We start from the raw sequence: 15,484 nt of genomic DNA on the forward strand, positions 1-15,484 counted from the left end.
ATTTGGAAAATTTTCAAAAACGTCAACAAAAATGATTCATTACTTTCTAACCCGAATCTGTTTTGGGACATATTTTTTAATATATTTTCTCCATTCTTGTGGTAGAAGAAATAATGTGTGTAGAAATAGTCTATTGTAGAAGGTACTGTATTAGATAACACTTTTTGCTAGCATGTTAACATTCTTAACCTTAAGGGTACAAATACCAGCTCAACGCTCTTGTTGGTAAGAAACACCTTCCTATTGATCACTCCAAAGCAATCACTGATCAAAGCTAATGAATAATAATGTTAGTATGTCATCATTATAAATGTAATTATCATTATTTAACAGTCCACAGTAGGGTTGTAAGGTATACCGGTATTGGTATAGTACCACGATACTAATGAATCATATTCAGCACTATACCTAAAAAGTACCGGTCCACCACCCCCGCTGCCCCCCGTCGTCGTCATGTTGTGTCATTGCTGATTTACGAGCAAAGGAGCATGTTCGGCAGCGCACAATCACGGAGTACTTTTACAAGCAGACACAGTGTGTAGACAATGTATGATCCTGTATTTACTTGGTATCGGATCGATACCCACATTTGTGGTATCATCCAAAACTAATGTAAAGTATCCAACAAGAGAAGAATAAGTGATTATTACATTTTAACAGAAGTGTAGATAGAACATGTTAAAAGAGAAAGTAAGCAGATATTAACAGTAAATGAACAAGTAGATTAATAATTCATTTTCTACCACTTGTCCTTAATAATTTTGACAAATTATAGAATGGAAAAAGGCACAATATGTTACTGCATATGTCAGCAGACATTAAACATATGTTTAATGTACCTTAAGATATTTTGTTAAAATGAAGCCAATAATGCACATTTTTATGGTCCTCTTTAATTGGAAAAGTACCAAAAAGTATCAAAGTACATTTTAGTAAAAATATTACCAAAATATTGGTATCAGGACAACACTAGTCCACCGGTAGTACAATTATATTCTGCGGTTTAAAGTTGAAATGTCTTTGTATTTCAGTGAATCTGGCAAGAAAATTCATGAGGTGATGTTTTTGTAAAGCTTTTGGAAAAAAAACCCTCAAAATTCTCTTAAACTTTGTCAGCATAATCAAATTGAAAATTGGATGGTAAAATGTTAAACTTTGCATGTATGCAGTGTTGGCGCTCGTAATTTTCAAAATGGGGTCCCAGGGACCCCATCAAGTCATAAAAAGGGGGTCCCACAGTAAATTTCTGGGGTCCCACTTTTTGCTAACCGTTTTGAAAACAAATGATAAATGTATGCATTATCCTGTTATATCTCACATTCTATATTGTGTTTTGGAAAAAGGTTGTCATAAACGTTATTTAATTCATTAAAAAAATAATACAAAAGAAAACACATTTATATGCATATGTAAATTTATTCAGTTATAAACATTCATTCACTTTCTTCTTTCCTTCATGGATCTAAACTTTACCTTTGCCGGTATTTTTTTCTATATTCTATATTTATATTTAATTAGTGTTTACCATGAAGTCTTTCTTTTGACAGCCCCTCGCGGTAAAGTTGTCCGAGTGCAAACTGAGGCGGTATTTGTGGTTGATAAAACTTTCCGCGAATCAAAATTTAAGACCAATACAATTGCAATAAACAGGGATGGAAATTTGACCCAGCAAATATAAACTAAACAAAACACCAGCGGAAAGCGATAATCGATAAAATAAAAATAAAACAAGCGGGCGGTAAAAAAAAAAAACTAATCCGCGCCTGCTGGCTTCCGGAATTGTGTGTCCTTTCTGATTTCAATGCGTAAAAAGTAGAGATGTACGATAATGGCTTTTTTGCCGATATTCGATATTCCGATATTGTCCAACTCTTAATTACCGATTCCGTTATATACAGTCGTGGAATTAACACATTATTATGCCTAATTTTGTTGTGATGCCCTCCCTGCTGGATGCATTAAACAATGTAACAAGGTTTTCCAAAATAAATCAAATCAAGTTATGGAAAAAAATGCCAACATGGCACTGCCATATTTATTATTGAAGTCACAAAGTGCATTATTTTTTTAAACATGCCTCAAAACAGCAGCTTGGAATTTGGGACATGCTCTCCCTGAGAGAGCATGAGGAGGTTGGGGGGGTGGGGGTTGTAGGGGGTAGCGGGGGGTGTATATTGTAGCGTCCCGGAAGAGTTAGTGCTGCAAGAGGTTCTGGGTATTTGTTCTGTTGCGTTTATGTTGTGTTAAGGTGCGGATGTTCTCTCGAAATGTGTTTGTCATTCTTGTTTGGTGTGGGTTCACAGTGTGGCGCATATTTGTAACAGTGTTAAAGTTGTTTATACGGCCACCCTCAGTGGGACCTGTATGGCTGTTGACCAAGTGTGAAGGGCATTCACTTGTGTGTGTGAAAAGCCGTAGATAATATGTGACTGGGTCGGCACGCAAAGGCAGTGCCTTTAAGGTTTATTGGCGCTCTGTACTTCTCTCTACGTCCGTGTACACAGCGGCATTTTAAAAAGTCATAAATTTTACTTTTTGAAACCGGTACCGATAATTTTGAAACCGATAATTCCCGATATTACATTTTAAAGCATTTATCGGCATCTCTAGTAAAAAGACACAAAAAGTGTGTTAATGCCAACACTGGTATGTGTGTAAAGGTTTAAGTAAGTAATACTAGTCATTTTACCTTTATGGTACAATTTATCAGGCATGTACAGAATGCATTTATTATCATTAAAAGTGGTTTGGAGAGTTTTTTGCAAAACTACTGTCCTGGACTCTTGCCCCCATATCAGCCTAATCGATCTGGAGTGGCCATGAAGCAGAGCACACGGCCACTTAAGCGCTAAGTGGACACGCACTTAAGTCGGAAAGGCTCGTTCAAGATTTCCCGAAGCAAGCCGAAAAGGCGGGTCGGCAATTTGTCACGCTATCTGTGGACAAGGAGGCTGAGTACAGACCATGTGTAGGTGGGCGGGAAGAGCCTTAACGTCAGAACCCTAACCCAGCCTGATGGTTCCGATTGCTCTTTGCCCTACCTTGCCTCAAATCTTGCTGACGTTTTTCAAAATTTACTTGCCTAAAGACGTGCTGGACAGACCTTTACGCTGCTTTCAAGACCATGTGTGTGTCTGTAGCTTCGGTCACACTGCCTATCCAAGGCGGACATTTTCCCTTGTTGGGTCAAGGTGAACCGCAAATTTTTCCAGTTTCATAGGTCGTGTCAGAGGTGTGAAAGGTGTATGGAAGGGACAAACCATAAGTCAGAGAAAGGAATGTAAAGTTTTGTCTTTAATTATGAGGTTGGGATAAACCATGTTGCTGTAGTAAAGTGCATGCAGATTAAACTGTTACATCTCTGATACGCCAATTTTGAGGTAGATCTGTGTGAAAGACGCTTTTTCCTCTTCTAACCTAGAGCAAGCAATGATAGCATTGACAGATTGGTCTGATAAAGGCTCCAACAAATACAAATCCTAAGACGGAGGCGTAATGAGTTGTTAATATGTGTGAACAGCACAAGTAGCCTCAAAGGAATGAGATAAGAGCTGCGACAGAAGCGAGCACTACTCGAGAGATAAACCTCTTGCAACACAATGCAGATCTGCCATGTTTGCTTTGCTTGCCAAAAGGCAACTGGAGGTAAGTAATCACCGTTATCAGATGACGTCGAGGGTAGGGCTGATCCGAAACATTTGGAAACGAGCAAATCGAATTTTACACGGTCATAAGCCACATCCGTAAACTACTACTGTCATGTGTGTGGTGTCAGAAGTGGGATGACTGTACGTAGTCCAAATCTGAAGGGAAAGATTACCGCTGTGCAATACGCATCAGAGATAGGTAAGCACTGGGACGGGTGTCGGCAAACTAAACTTAAATGAGAACAAGACGGAAATTATTTTATTTGACTCAAAAGTAAAACAGACTGCTCACCCCAGTGACCTGGATCCCCTGATGCCTTATTCAAAACCAACAGTCACAAATCTTGGATTTGTCAGGTTAACTCCGTTGTACGATCCAGTTTTTATCATCTAAGACTTTTAGCAAAAATTAAATCAGTTTTATCTTTTAACGACTTTGAGCGGGTAAGCCATGCTTTTATTTCATCACATTTAGACTACGGCAACTCCCTCTACCTTGGTATGAACCAGGCCTCAATCGCTCGATTGCAGTTAGTCAAAAATGTTGCTACTCGCCTTTTAACTGGCACTAAAAAACATGAACACATCACCCCCATTTTAGAATCCCTTCACTGGCTCCCAGTTCATTGTAGAATTCATTTTAAATCTCTTAACGGATTAGCGCCACAGTATATGTCAGACCTTTTAAAAATGTTCACCCCCACAAGGTCTCTGAAGTCAGCTGATCAGTTTCTTCTTGTCGTCCCAAAAACCCGCTTAAAATCCAAAAGGTGATTGTGCATTTCCTGCTGTGGCTCCAAAACTTTGGAACAATATCCCTATTGTTATTCGGATGTCTCCCTTTTTAATGACTTTTAAATCACGTCTTAAAACATATTTTTTACGCTTTGGCTTTTAAAGCAGTATAAGAGCTGTGTGATTTTAGTCTGTTTTATTTTCTCTGATGTATTTTATGAATTTACTCCTTTATAGTCTAATGTTTTATATTACTAACTCTTCTTGTATGTTTGTCTAAACTTATGTGCAGCACTTTGTGAAACTTCTATTGTTTTTTTTAAATGTGCTATATAAATAAAGTGGATTGGATTGGATTGGCAACCCGCAGCTCTAGCACTGTATGTGGCCCTTTAGCATCGCCCGAGTGGCTCCCTGGAGCTTTTTAAAAAATTTATGAAAATGGAAAAAGACGGGGGGCGGGGGAAATATTTGTTGTTTTAATATGTTTTCTGAAGGAGGACAAACATGACACAAACCTCCCTATTTTTTTTTAGAAAACCAACTGTTTAATATATTTGTTTTTATGCTTCACTGATGGGAGAGCGCCGTATTGTCCTACTAATTTCGGTAGTCCTTGAACGCACCGTTGACTGTGGCGCAGGAGTTTGTTTACATGTATAACTTTCTCCAACGCTGCCACAGAAAGACGTGTTTTATGCCACTCCTTCTTTGTCTCATTTTGTCCACCAAACGTTTTATGCTGTGCGTGAATGCACAACGGTGAGCTTTGTTGACGTTATTGACTTGTTGGAGTGCTAATCAGTCATATTTGGTCAGTGCATGACTGCAAGCTAATCGATGCTAACATGCTATTTCGGCTAGCTGTATGTACATATTGCATCATTATGCCTCATTTGTAGGTATATTTGAGCTCATTTAATTTCCTTTACTTGTGTCCAATGTTCCCTCTAATTTGTCATGTGTGTGAGCAAACGCACAAACTCCCTGAGCATTCAGTGGAGCACATGTGAGCAACATCAGACGTGCACACTGTGGCCACACCAGCGTCACACCTGTCCCATACCTGACATCAGAACAATTTAAATGTTTTATTAAAATTATTTTCTGATACAAGTGATTTTGCCCTCTTACAATGACAATAACAGAAAAACATGTTTTTCATGACCTATGTGCTAGTATTGTATGTCTGGCTGCGGGTCCTGCCTTTAAAAGAAATGTTACCCCTTTCAGAAATTATATTTAGTTCCTGTAACTTTCTGTCTGTAAAATACATCTTTTTGTTAGCATTTATGAAATCTAGTGACAATATTTCATGAATAATATCCTTAGATTAACATTCTTAATAAATGGCAGTAAAATAAGCACACATCTGATTGTGGAGTCAGAGTGTTACAACCTGGCATTTACACAGTGTGTGGCGTTGGGGTTATCCGACTTTTTGTGTGGCCATAAACGCAGCACTGGCTAAGTGCCATGAGTGCGTGTGTTGGTGCAGGAGCGGCTTCTGTTGAAACGACGGATGATAACTTTGGTTTAAGCCTGGTTTGTATGGCAGAAAATGACCAGTTTTTATAGATAAAAGTTTTTTTTACTCATGTTTTTGGTGTGGTTGCAAACAGTTTTGCTCAATAAAATGATTGATGGAATTCCTGTCCGTTAAGTGTTTCGACAGACGATAATTGAACTGCGTTGACAAAGATTGTTTTATTCATTGGGGCCACGCTTGTTGACACCTGTCACTCACAGAGTTGCGTTGCAAATTCATACAGAATAAATTGTAATGTGTTTATTTTGTTTAAAGTTCAGATGGGGTTTTTGATTTCCTGCACGGCATTAATTTGTTGTGCGCAGAGGACGCGTGAGCAGTGCGCAATTGCGCAGGCGCGCACCTTAGAGCAGTGGTTCTTAACCTTGTTGGAGGTACCGAACCCCACCAGTTTCATATGCGCATTCACCGAACCCGAACCATAATCATAAAATGATGTTGATATATTAAAGAAATACTAATAAAAGGTATATTTTACAAACGGAAAGTTACAGGAATGTACACATGATCCCATGTTTACATCTCATTGTGCAACATGTGAATGTTTTAGTGGGAACTAAATGCGATTTCTGAAAGGGGTACACATTATTTCCAAAGCAGGACCCACCACCCAGACATATAATACTAGTACACAGCTCATGAAAAACAATATGTTATAGTCATTGTAAGTGGGTCAAATCACTTATATTAGAAAATAATCTCATGGAAATGACTGTTGTCGTTTGATTAAAATAATAAAACATTGAACTTGTTATTTAGTCAGGTTTGGGACAGGTGTGCTGCAGGTGTGACCACAGTGCATGTGCACGTCTGACGTCGCTCACATGTGCTCCACCGAATGCTCAAGGAGTTTTTGCGTTTGCTCACACATATGGAAAATTAGAGGGAACATTGTTTGGGGGTATCCATAATACGCCAACAGGGAGAAGTTTTTGTTTACACGATGAGTCGGGTGTGTCTTGACCTCCACGGCGGAGGCTCTGCCGAACCCCTGAGGCCGACTCACCGAACCCCTAGGGTTCGATCGAGCCCAGGTTAAGAACCACTGCCTTAGAGGGAACGTTGCTTGTGTCCTGTGTGTATTTAATTTATATGTGCATGTCTCATGACATATTATCTGAGTGTAACATTGGCTGCATTTCTGATAGTTGTTTGTGTGCCGGGTTGTTCCAGACCACAGCAAACGTTAAACAGCTTGCAAAGATTGTAATAAAACCATTAGAAGAAGACAGCCTGATGTTTCCTTTAACTTGGACACACACATCTATACCTTTGGTAATTCTAAGCCAGTCATTTCCAGGAGTTATCTCACCCTCTGAGAAGCCTCCGTTTTACTAATGTTTTCCAATGTTGTAAAAAGGTGTAGCATAAATATTAAATGTCAACATTTCTGTCAACAAAGATTTGCATCAGCCTGCGACACATAGTCATTTTGATAGTAATTTTTGCGACTCCAGACAGATTAGTTTTTTGTATTTTTATTTCAATATGGCTTCTTTAACATTTTAGGTTGTCAAACCCCTTCCTTAGGACAATTAGACATCGATATTCCTCTGGAATTTAGCTGCATTGCCGAAGACCCTTACAATTTTCTCTAAATTATACCTGAGTTAAAATCAGGATTTCACGGTACTAATTCTCAGTTCATCTTCTTGGTCTTCAGAAGTGTGATGATTAGCCGTGAGGTAATTCGTGGTGTCCCCCATTCAGAAAACCTGGTATCAGCCTGTTTGCCACAGGTTCTGAGTTGAGGGTACTGTAATATACTGTGCCAGAAGTGGGATGATTAGACATGCAGCCTTTGTGCAGATGGGTGAATCAAAAAGATACATGGAAACTTTGAGGGACATAGGTCTGCTTTGTGGATTTGGCTACCATGTTAAAAGTCTTTACACTTTAGTCTGACCCTTTTCGACCTGGGTATGAACTTTGGTTAAGGATACTTCTCTTTAGGATTCTACAACAAATGGTGTCAGAAGTGGGATGATTACAAATGTGCCGTCTATGAAATGTGTGAAACACAAAACTAAATAGAATTGGACACCTGTGAGGGACAAAGGTCTGGGTTTTTTTTGGCTACCATGTTTAAAATCCATTAAACTTTAACTGAGATTTTTAAGCCTGGATATAAATCTGGGTCAAGGATATACTTCTCTTTAAGGGTTTCAGAAGTGGGATAATTAGACTCTTAGGGTCTATGGAGGTAGGTGAAGCACAAAGATTAATTTGGGACATTGAAGGACATTGTTATGTTTTGTAAATTTTGCTATCATGTTAAACATACTTAAATTGTATTCTAAACCTTTTAGACATTGGTTTAAATCTGGGTTAAATATACTTCTCTTTAAGGTTATAAAACAAATGGTGTCAGAAGTGGGATGATTAGACATGACATGTCTATGGAGATGGTAAAGCACAAAGATGAATAGAATGGGACACCTGTGAAGGCTACATCTGTTTTATTACATGTTTTCTAACATGTTAAAATGCTTTAGATTTTAGACCTGGATTAAGGATACTTCTATTTAAGGCTCTACAACACTCAGAAGTGGGACGATTACACACAGTGGCATCACTAGTTGCAAGGACAGGGTAGCCCTGTCTAATTGACTTTGGGAGATGGGAGAAGTACAAATATCATAGGAATGGGACCCCTCACAACAATTACACCAAGGATGAACTCTGGGTTGAGGGTATTTCGATTTTTTTACAACAAATTATTACAGAAGTAGGACAATTTGCCGTGAGACCATTTGTGATGTTGCTGTTTGGAATTGATTGATTCATTGATTGAGACTTTTATTAGTAGGTTGCACAGTGAAGTACATTTTCCGTACAATTGACCACTAAATGGTAACACCCGAATAAGTTTTTCAATTTGTTTAAGTCGGGGTCCACTTAAATTTTGGTGGTTGTTATCATCAGTCATCAACAATTGAGAACAGAGAAATGGATATTGAAACAGTGTAGGTCTGACTTGGTAGGATAAGTACAGCAAGTAGTGGACATATACAGTATATATATAGAGAGAGGGAGATAGAGAGAGAGAGCGAGAGAGAGAGAGAGAGAGAGAGAGAGAGAGAGAGATCAGAAGGCATAAGAAAAAGTATCTACATTTGATTGTTTACATTTGATTATTAACAATCCGGGGAGGGTGTTAGTTTAGGGTTGAAGTTGCCTGGAGGTGAACTTTTATTGCGGTTTTGAAGGAGGATAGAGATGCCCTTTCTTTTATACCTGTTGGGAGTGCATTCCATATGGATGTGGCATAGAAAGAGAATGAGTTAAGACCTTTGTTAGATCGGAATCTGTGTTTAACGTGGTTAGTGGAGCTCCCCCTGGTGTTGTGGTTATGGCGGTCATTAGAAGTAGTTTGATATGTACTTATGGTATCAGGGAGGTGTAGCGGATTTTATAGACTAGGCTCAGTGCAAGTTGTTTTACTCTGTCCTCCACCCTGAGACATGACACTTTTGAGAAGTGGGTAGGAGTGAGGTGGGATCTGGGGTGGAGGTCTAGAAGTAATCTGACTAGCTTGTTCTGGGATGTTTGGAGTCTAGATTTGAGGGTTTTGGAGGTGCTGGGGTACCAGGAGGTGCATACGTAATCGAAAATGGGTTGAACGAGAGTTCCCGCTAGAATCCTCATGGTGCTTTTGTTGATCAGAGATGAGATTCTATAGAGAAATCTCGTTCATTGGTTGACCTTTTTGATGACCTTGGTTGCCATTTTATCACAGGAAAGATTAGCCAGAATGGAACCTAGAGAAGGAGAAGTGATACCTGTGCAATAGATTTTGGAGTTGGGTGAAGCAAGACGATAATTGGAATGAGGCACCTTTGAGGGACATGAGTCCGCCTCCAGAATTTTACGAACATGCCAAAAAGCCTGGCACGTTAGCGTCAGAAATGGGATGACTATGCATGAGCCCATCTGTGGCATGAGTGAGACATGGTCTTGCCCAATTCCGGTAGTCGTAAAACGTTTTTACAGACTTGTTCCAAGTTAGACATAGAACATGTAACCACTAATATGAAAGTAACATTATTACGATTAAAAGGCCACAGAGTAGTTTAAAAGTGCATAATTCACTTTCGCAAGTTTTGACAGTGACTAAGGACTTAAATCAGCATCAATTTTGGAAAATGACTGGTTGATGGATGTATCAGTGAAAGTTTGATGACAGTCAGTGTTTGTGTGGGTTTTTACAAGTTAAAAAGTAGAAGTGATAGATGAGGTGTAAGTTGACAGACTAGCTGTTCTGCTCCGGATTAGCCTGGCGGAGTTTACAGTACGAGCTGCGTGGAAAAACGGTTATTTCTCACCCACAAGTGAGATGAAACGCCAGAGCGAGCTCACAGACAACTATGACTCAACACGCGCTGTCATAAATCAACGTTTTGGACTTAAAGTACAACATTTGGATGGTGATTACATTCCTGGAGCACATGTGCTCACAGAGACCCCCTTGCAGTCACCCAGTGAGGAAGTGTGACTGACATTCAAAGGCCAGCGTTAATCGCAAACAGGCAATTAGGTTTGTCTTTTCGTTATTGGATCCTCCGGGGAAGTGGGCCACACACGTTTTCACAATTTCTGTCAGCGTTTGATTACATTTGACGTGCTGATTTTAATGTGGAGTTGTCATAGCCGTAGCATTTTTTCTTTTTACAGATATTGTTTACTTTTTCCATCTATTTTAGTAATTTAGAAAGGTGACGAACAACATGTAGGCAGATACTATATTATATGACGATGGATACAATGTTAATATGCTAACAACTGTGATGCTAACATGTGGCCAAAATTCCCTTGAGGACTATACATCCAACTATCAGTCGGCTAATATCCTAAAATACAACGTAGTGTTAAGCAACTGTCGATAAATACTGCTTCACATTAGAATAGTTACTAAATGACAATATGCTAACGGTCTGTATGCTAGCACCTAGTACAGGGTAGGCAACCCAAAATGCTGAAAGAGCTACATTGGGCCAAAAATACAAAAAAACAAATCTGTCTGGAGCTGCAAAAAATTAAAAGCCTTGTATGAGTCTTATAAAGAAGGAAACACATGATGTAAGTGTCTATATTAGCTATAATAGCCTACTATCAAAATGACTGTGGGTCGCAGGCTGACACAAATCTTCGTTGACAAAAATGTTGAAATTTGAATTTATTCTACACATTTTTACAACATTGGAAAACATTAATAAAACGGAGGCTTCTCAGAGGGTGCGATAACTCCTGGAAATTACTGCCTAAGAATGGCCAAAGGTAGAAGTGTTTGTGTCCAGGTAAAAGGAAACGACAGGGCATCTTCTTCTAATGGATGTGCAAGCTCGGTAACGTTTGCTGTGGTCTGGAACAACATAGCACACAAACAACTATCAGAAATGCAGCCAATATTACATACAGATAATGTGTCATGAGACATACAAATAAAAATTAAATACACATAAGACATAAGTAAAGGAAATTAAATGAGCTCAAATATACCTACAAACGAGGCATAATGACGCAATATGTACATACAGTTAGCCTAAATAGCATGTTAGCATCGATTAGCTTGCAGTCATGCACTGACCAAATATGCCTGATTAGCACTCCAACAAGTCAATAACGTCAACAAAGCTCACCTTTATGCATTCATGCACAGCATAAAAGGTTTGGTGGACAAAATGAGACAACGAAGGAGTCTCTGTGGCAGCGTTGGAGAAAGTTATACATGTAAACAAAATGTTGCATCATAGTCTACACAACTGTGAGTTCAAGGGCCGCCAAAATTAGTAGGACAAGATGGCGCTCGCCAAATACTCTCATTAGGGAAGCATAAACACAAACATATTCAACAGTGGGCTTTCTAACAATTAAGAAGATTTTTGTCATGTTTTTCCTCCTACAGAAACCATATTAAAACAAATTATTTATTTCCCCCCCCCCCAACTTTTTCCATTTTCAGACATTTTTAAAACTTCTCCAGGGAGCCACTCAGGTGGCGCTAAAGAGCAGCATGCGGCTCTAGAGCTAGCAGGGCAATTGTGACAGCCATGACTGTAATCTAAATTTGAGTTGGAAGGTATACTAGCGTACAAATAATACAGATATTCTTTAAGTTTTGTAAAGTTTTAACACATATTCAATGAGCAATTGTTTTATAAGTCACACCCGTGAGCCTACAGATACATTTTGCTTGATAGTGGCCATGTTTTTGCTCAAAATTGACACACGTGCTTGTCAGTCCCTTAAAGGTATGTGCCAAACATCGAAAATGCAGTGGGTGTATTGTGTGAGAAATTTCAAGTTATTCCGAACTATGGGGCCAAATTTTACTTTTTAATAACAGCGCCACCTTGTGGTGTATTTTCCCCCTGAAAAAAATTGGTGCTTGTGTGTGGTCAAAAGTTGACATACACTTGTAAAGAACATAATGTCATGGCTGTCTTGAGTTTTCAACAATTTCTACAACTCTTATTTTTTTGTGATAGAGTGATTGGAGCACATACTTGTTGGTCACAAAAAACATTCATGAAGTTTGGTTCTTTTATGAATTTATTATGGGTCTATTGTGAGTGTGAATGTTGTCTGTCTATCTGTGTTGGCCCTGCGATGAGGTGGCGACTTGTCCAGGGTGTACCCCGCCTTCCGCCCGAATGCAGCTGAGATAGGCTCCAGCACCCCCCGCGAGACCAAACGAGACAAGCGGTAGGAAATGGATGGATGGATGGTGTTCAGGTGTACGATTCGGCACGATTGTCATTGCAACTTTTGTACAAGGTCTGTGCTATGAAAATGCTTGTTTGTGCTGCTAAGGCTTTTAAGTAAGCCTAAAATACATTTTTCAACCAGTTATATAACACAGCCCCCCAACTTGTCTATATCTCACCAAACGTTTTTGTGCTGGTTTGTGCCATCGAAAAAAGCATTTGTGTTGTTATAGTTTTTACATTAATATTTTAAATGTGTGTTTTAACTCCTGTGCAGCCCTTTGTGAAACTTTAATTGTTTTCCAAAATGTGCTATATAAATAAAGTCGATTGGATTGGATAAAAAGGCTAATATATATATATATATATATATATATATATATATATATATATAAGGCTAATCTATATCTATATATATATATATATGTGTGTGTGTGTGTAATATATATATATATATATATATATATATATATATATATATATATATATATATATATATATATATATGTCTTAATAAGGTTATCCAAAAAATAGTGCTCCATACCGTAGTAGAGCGCAATATATGTATGTGTGGGAAAAAAAAATAAATCACAAGACTACTTCATCTCTACAGGCCTGTTTCATGAGGGGTTCCCTCAATCATCAGGAGATTTTAATGGGAGCATTCACATACCATGGTTTATATAGGGCACGGAGTGGGTGGGTACAGGCTGGCGTAGGGGCGTGGTGATTGGCTCATGTGTTACCTAGGAGGTGTTTCCGTCTGTGGCGGCATGCTGATACAATTTCGCTGCGCTTGTTGAGGGATGACAGGTCTGGACGGTATATAAAAAACAGTTTCTCTTTCAAGCATAGGTTGCATCTTTTATTACCACTATTGTAAGGTGTGTATTGTGTATTGTAAGGCCTGTAGAGATGAAGTAGTCTTGTGATTTTTTCCCCCCACACATACATATATATATATATATATATATATATATATATATATATATATATATATATATATATATATATATATATATATATATATATATATATATATATATATATATATATATATACATACATATATATATATATATATATATATATATATATATTAGAATTACAGTATATCCACATTGCAGACATGCCGACAACACTCTAGACAATAGCGTCTGTCTTGTTTACATCCGGGTTCCGCAGCACTGTTTTCGGTGATCAAAGTATTTTTTTGGTGGTCAAGTTTTCTGTACATCACTTGTCAACAGTGCACAAATAATAGGCTACATATATCAATTCATACCATAACTACCAACTGGTGGTAATGTTTTATGTTCGTATAGTTTAGATTGGATGTCAGTTTTTCCCATGTTTGCAAACACACCGTCCGCGCCTGAAAGGTGATTGGTGGAGAATGAGGAAGTGTTTTTTTGTATCCGGCGTGGAAGCGCGTACTCACGGAGACTAAGACCATGTCTACACTAAGTCGTTTAACCCCTTAAACGAATAATTATTTAGTCTAAGCCCCGTTTCAGCCACACTAAATCATCGTTTAAGGTCCTCCTCCTCGGACAAATTTTTACACGGGTAAGTCAGCCGTCTAATTCTTGAATCTCCGGCACTTAGCTTTGTATGGACTCATTGATCGTTTACAAAACTGAGTTTGGAGAGGAAGTGACACCAGAAAGACCACACCCACACAGGAAGTGACATCATAAAGAACGCGCCACAGCCAGCTTCATAACAAAGCGGGTCGTAACTCGGAGCTAACCACTGGAAATATGGAGGCGAGTCATCCAGACATGCTCGTGTTTCTCCTTCCTCTACATGTACAGACGCTTGTGGAAATCACACATGAATACCTTAAGAGAAAGCGATTGCAGCTATTTGGGATACAACACTTCTCAGACGAGAACTTTCGAATGTCCGGCCAGGTCAGCTGTGATTCTACTAAGCGAAAAACTTTGTCCATTTGTCGAAGGAGAGTCAACGAGAATGCGAGCTCCCGTGGATGTGATATAAAAGGTAGTGTGTGTTTTGTATTACCTGGCCGTCGAGGAAAACAGCGAATGCTTTTGGACTGGCAAAGCAGACTGTATCAGTTATTGTCCACCATGTATGTCGCGGACTCAACGTCTAGGTCCAGATTATATAAAGTCACCAAAAACAAATGGACAATGAAGGTGAAGGCAAAAGAGTGAGGAGTGTCCTGACCAGATATCTAGATCCCTAGATTGATTGATGTCAAATGTTCTTTATCACATTGTTTACGTGTCTAATAAAGATGTGATTAATTTATGATGACTCAGGTGTGATTCACTACAATAGGGCCCCACAGCACATTGAATTCCAGATAATTGAAATACCACAACACTGGATATTGTTCAGATAAGTTACATTTAAGAACTTGCACACAAAGCAACACTGGAGGTGACTATGACGTGTGCATTTTCCGCGCGTACACTGCAAAAAGTCAGTGTTCAAAAACAAGAAAAAAAAATACAAAAATGAGGGGTATTTTACTTGAACTAAGCAAAATTATCTGCCAACAGAACAAGAAAATTTGGCTTGTCAAGACTTTCCAAAACAAGTAAAATGAGCTAACCTCAATGAACCCAAAAATACCTTAAAATAAGTATAATCTCACTAATAACGAGTGCACTTTTCTTGGTAGACAAAAAAAAAAGGAATTTTTGCTCAATATGTTGAAAAATATTCTTAAATTAAGTAAATGCTAGTGCCATTATCTTGACATAATGATATGCACTCGGCATTACATTTCTTGAAACCAGCAAACTCATACTAAAAACTAATTTATTGTTCTTAATGGAAAGGCAACAAGGCAACCGCTTGTTACTCTCGGG

At 38.6% G+C, this 15,484-nt stretch overlaps 1 protein-coding gene and 1 long non-coding RNA gene across 2 annotated transcripts in view; one reads left to right on the forward strand and one right to left on the reverse strand.

The window, feature by feature from the left end:
* The window catches only part of ntn1a (netrin 1a), a 192,123-nt gene that overhangs the window by 120,486 nt on the left and 56,153 nt on the right, over positions 1-15,484 (forward strand). The gene's annotated exons all lie outside the window — the stretch shown is intronic.
* The window catches only part of LOC133621577 (uncharacterized), a 37,513-nt gene continuing 33,180 nt past the window's right edge, over positions 11,152-15,484 (reverse strand). Inside the window, exon 3 of the long non-coding RNA XR_009817671.1 lies at positions 11,152-11,293. This is a non-coding gene — a long non-coding RNA (uncharacterized lncRNA). The remainder of the gene's footprint in view (positions 11,294-15,484) is intronic.

The sequence above is a fragment of the Nerophis lumbriciformis genome, linkage group LG25, assembly GCF_033978685.3.
Source record: "Nerophis lumbriciformis linkage group LG25, RoL_Nlum_v2.1, whole genome shotgun sequence".
Classification (NCBI taxonomy): Eukaryota; Metazoa; Chordata; class Actinopteri; order Syngnathiformes; family Syngnathidae; genus Nerophis; species Nerophis lumbriciformis.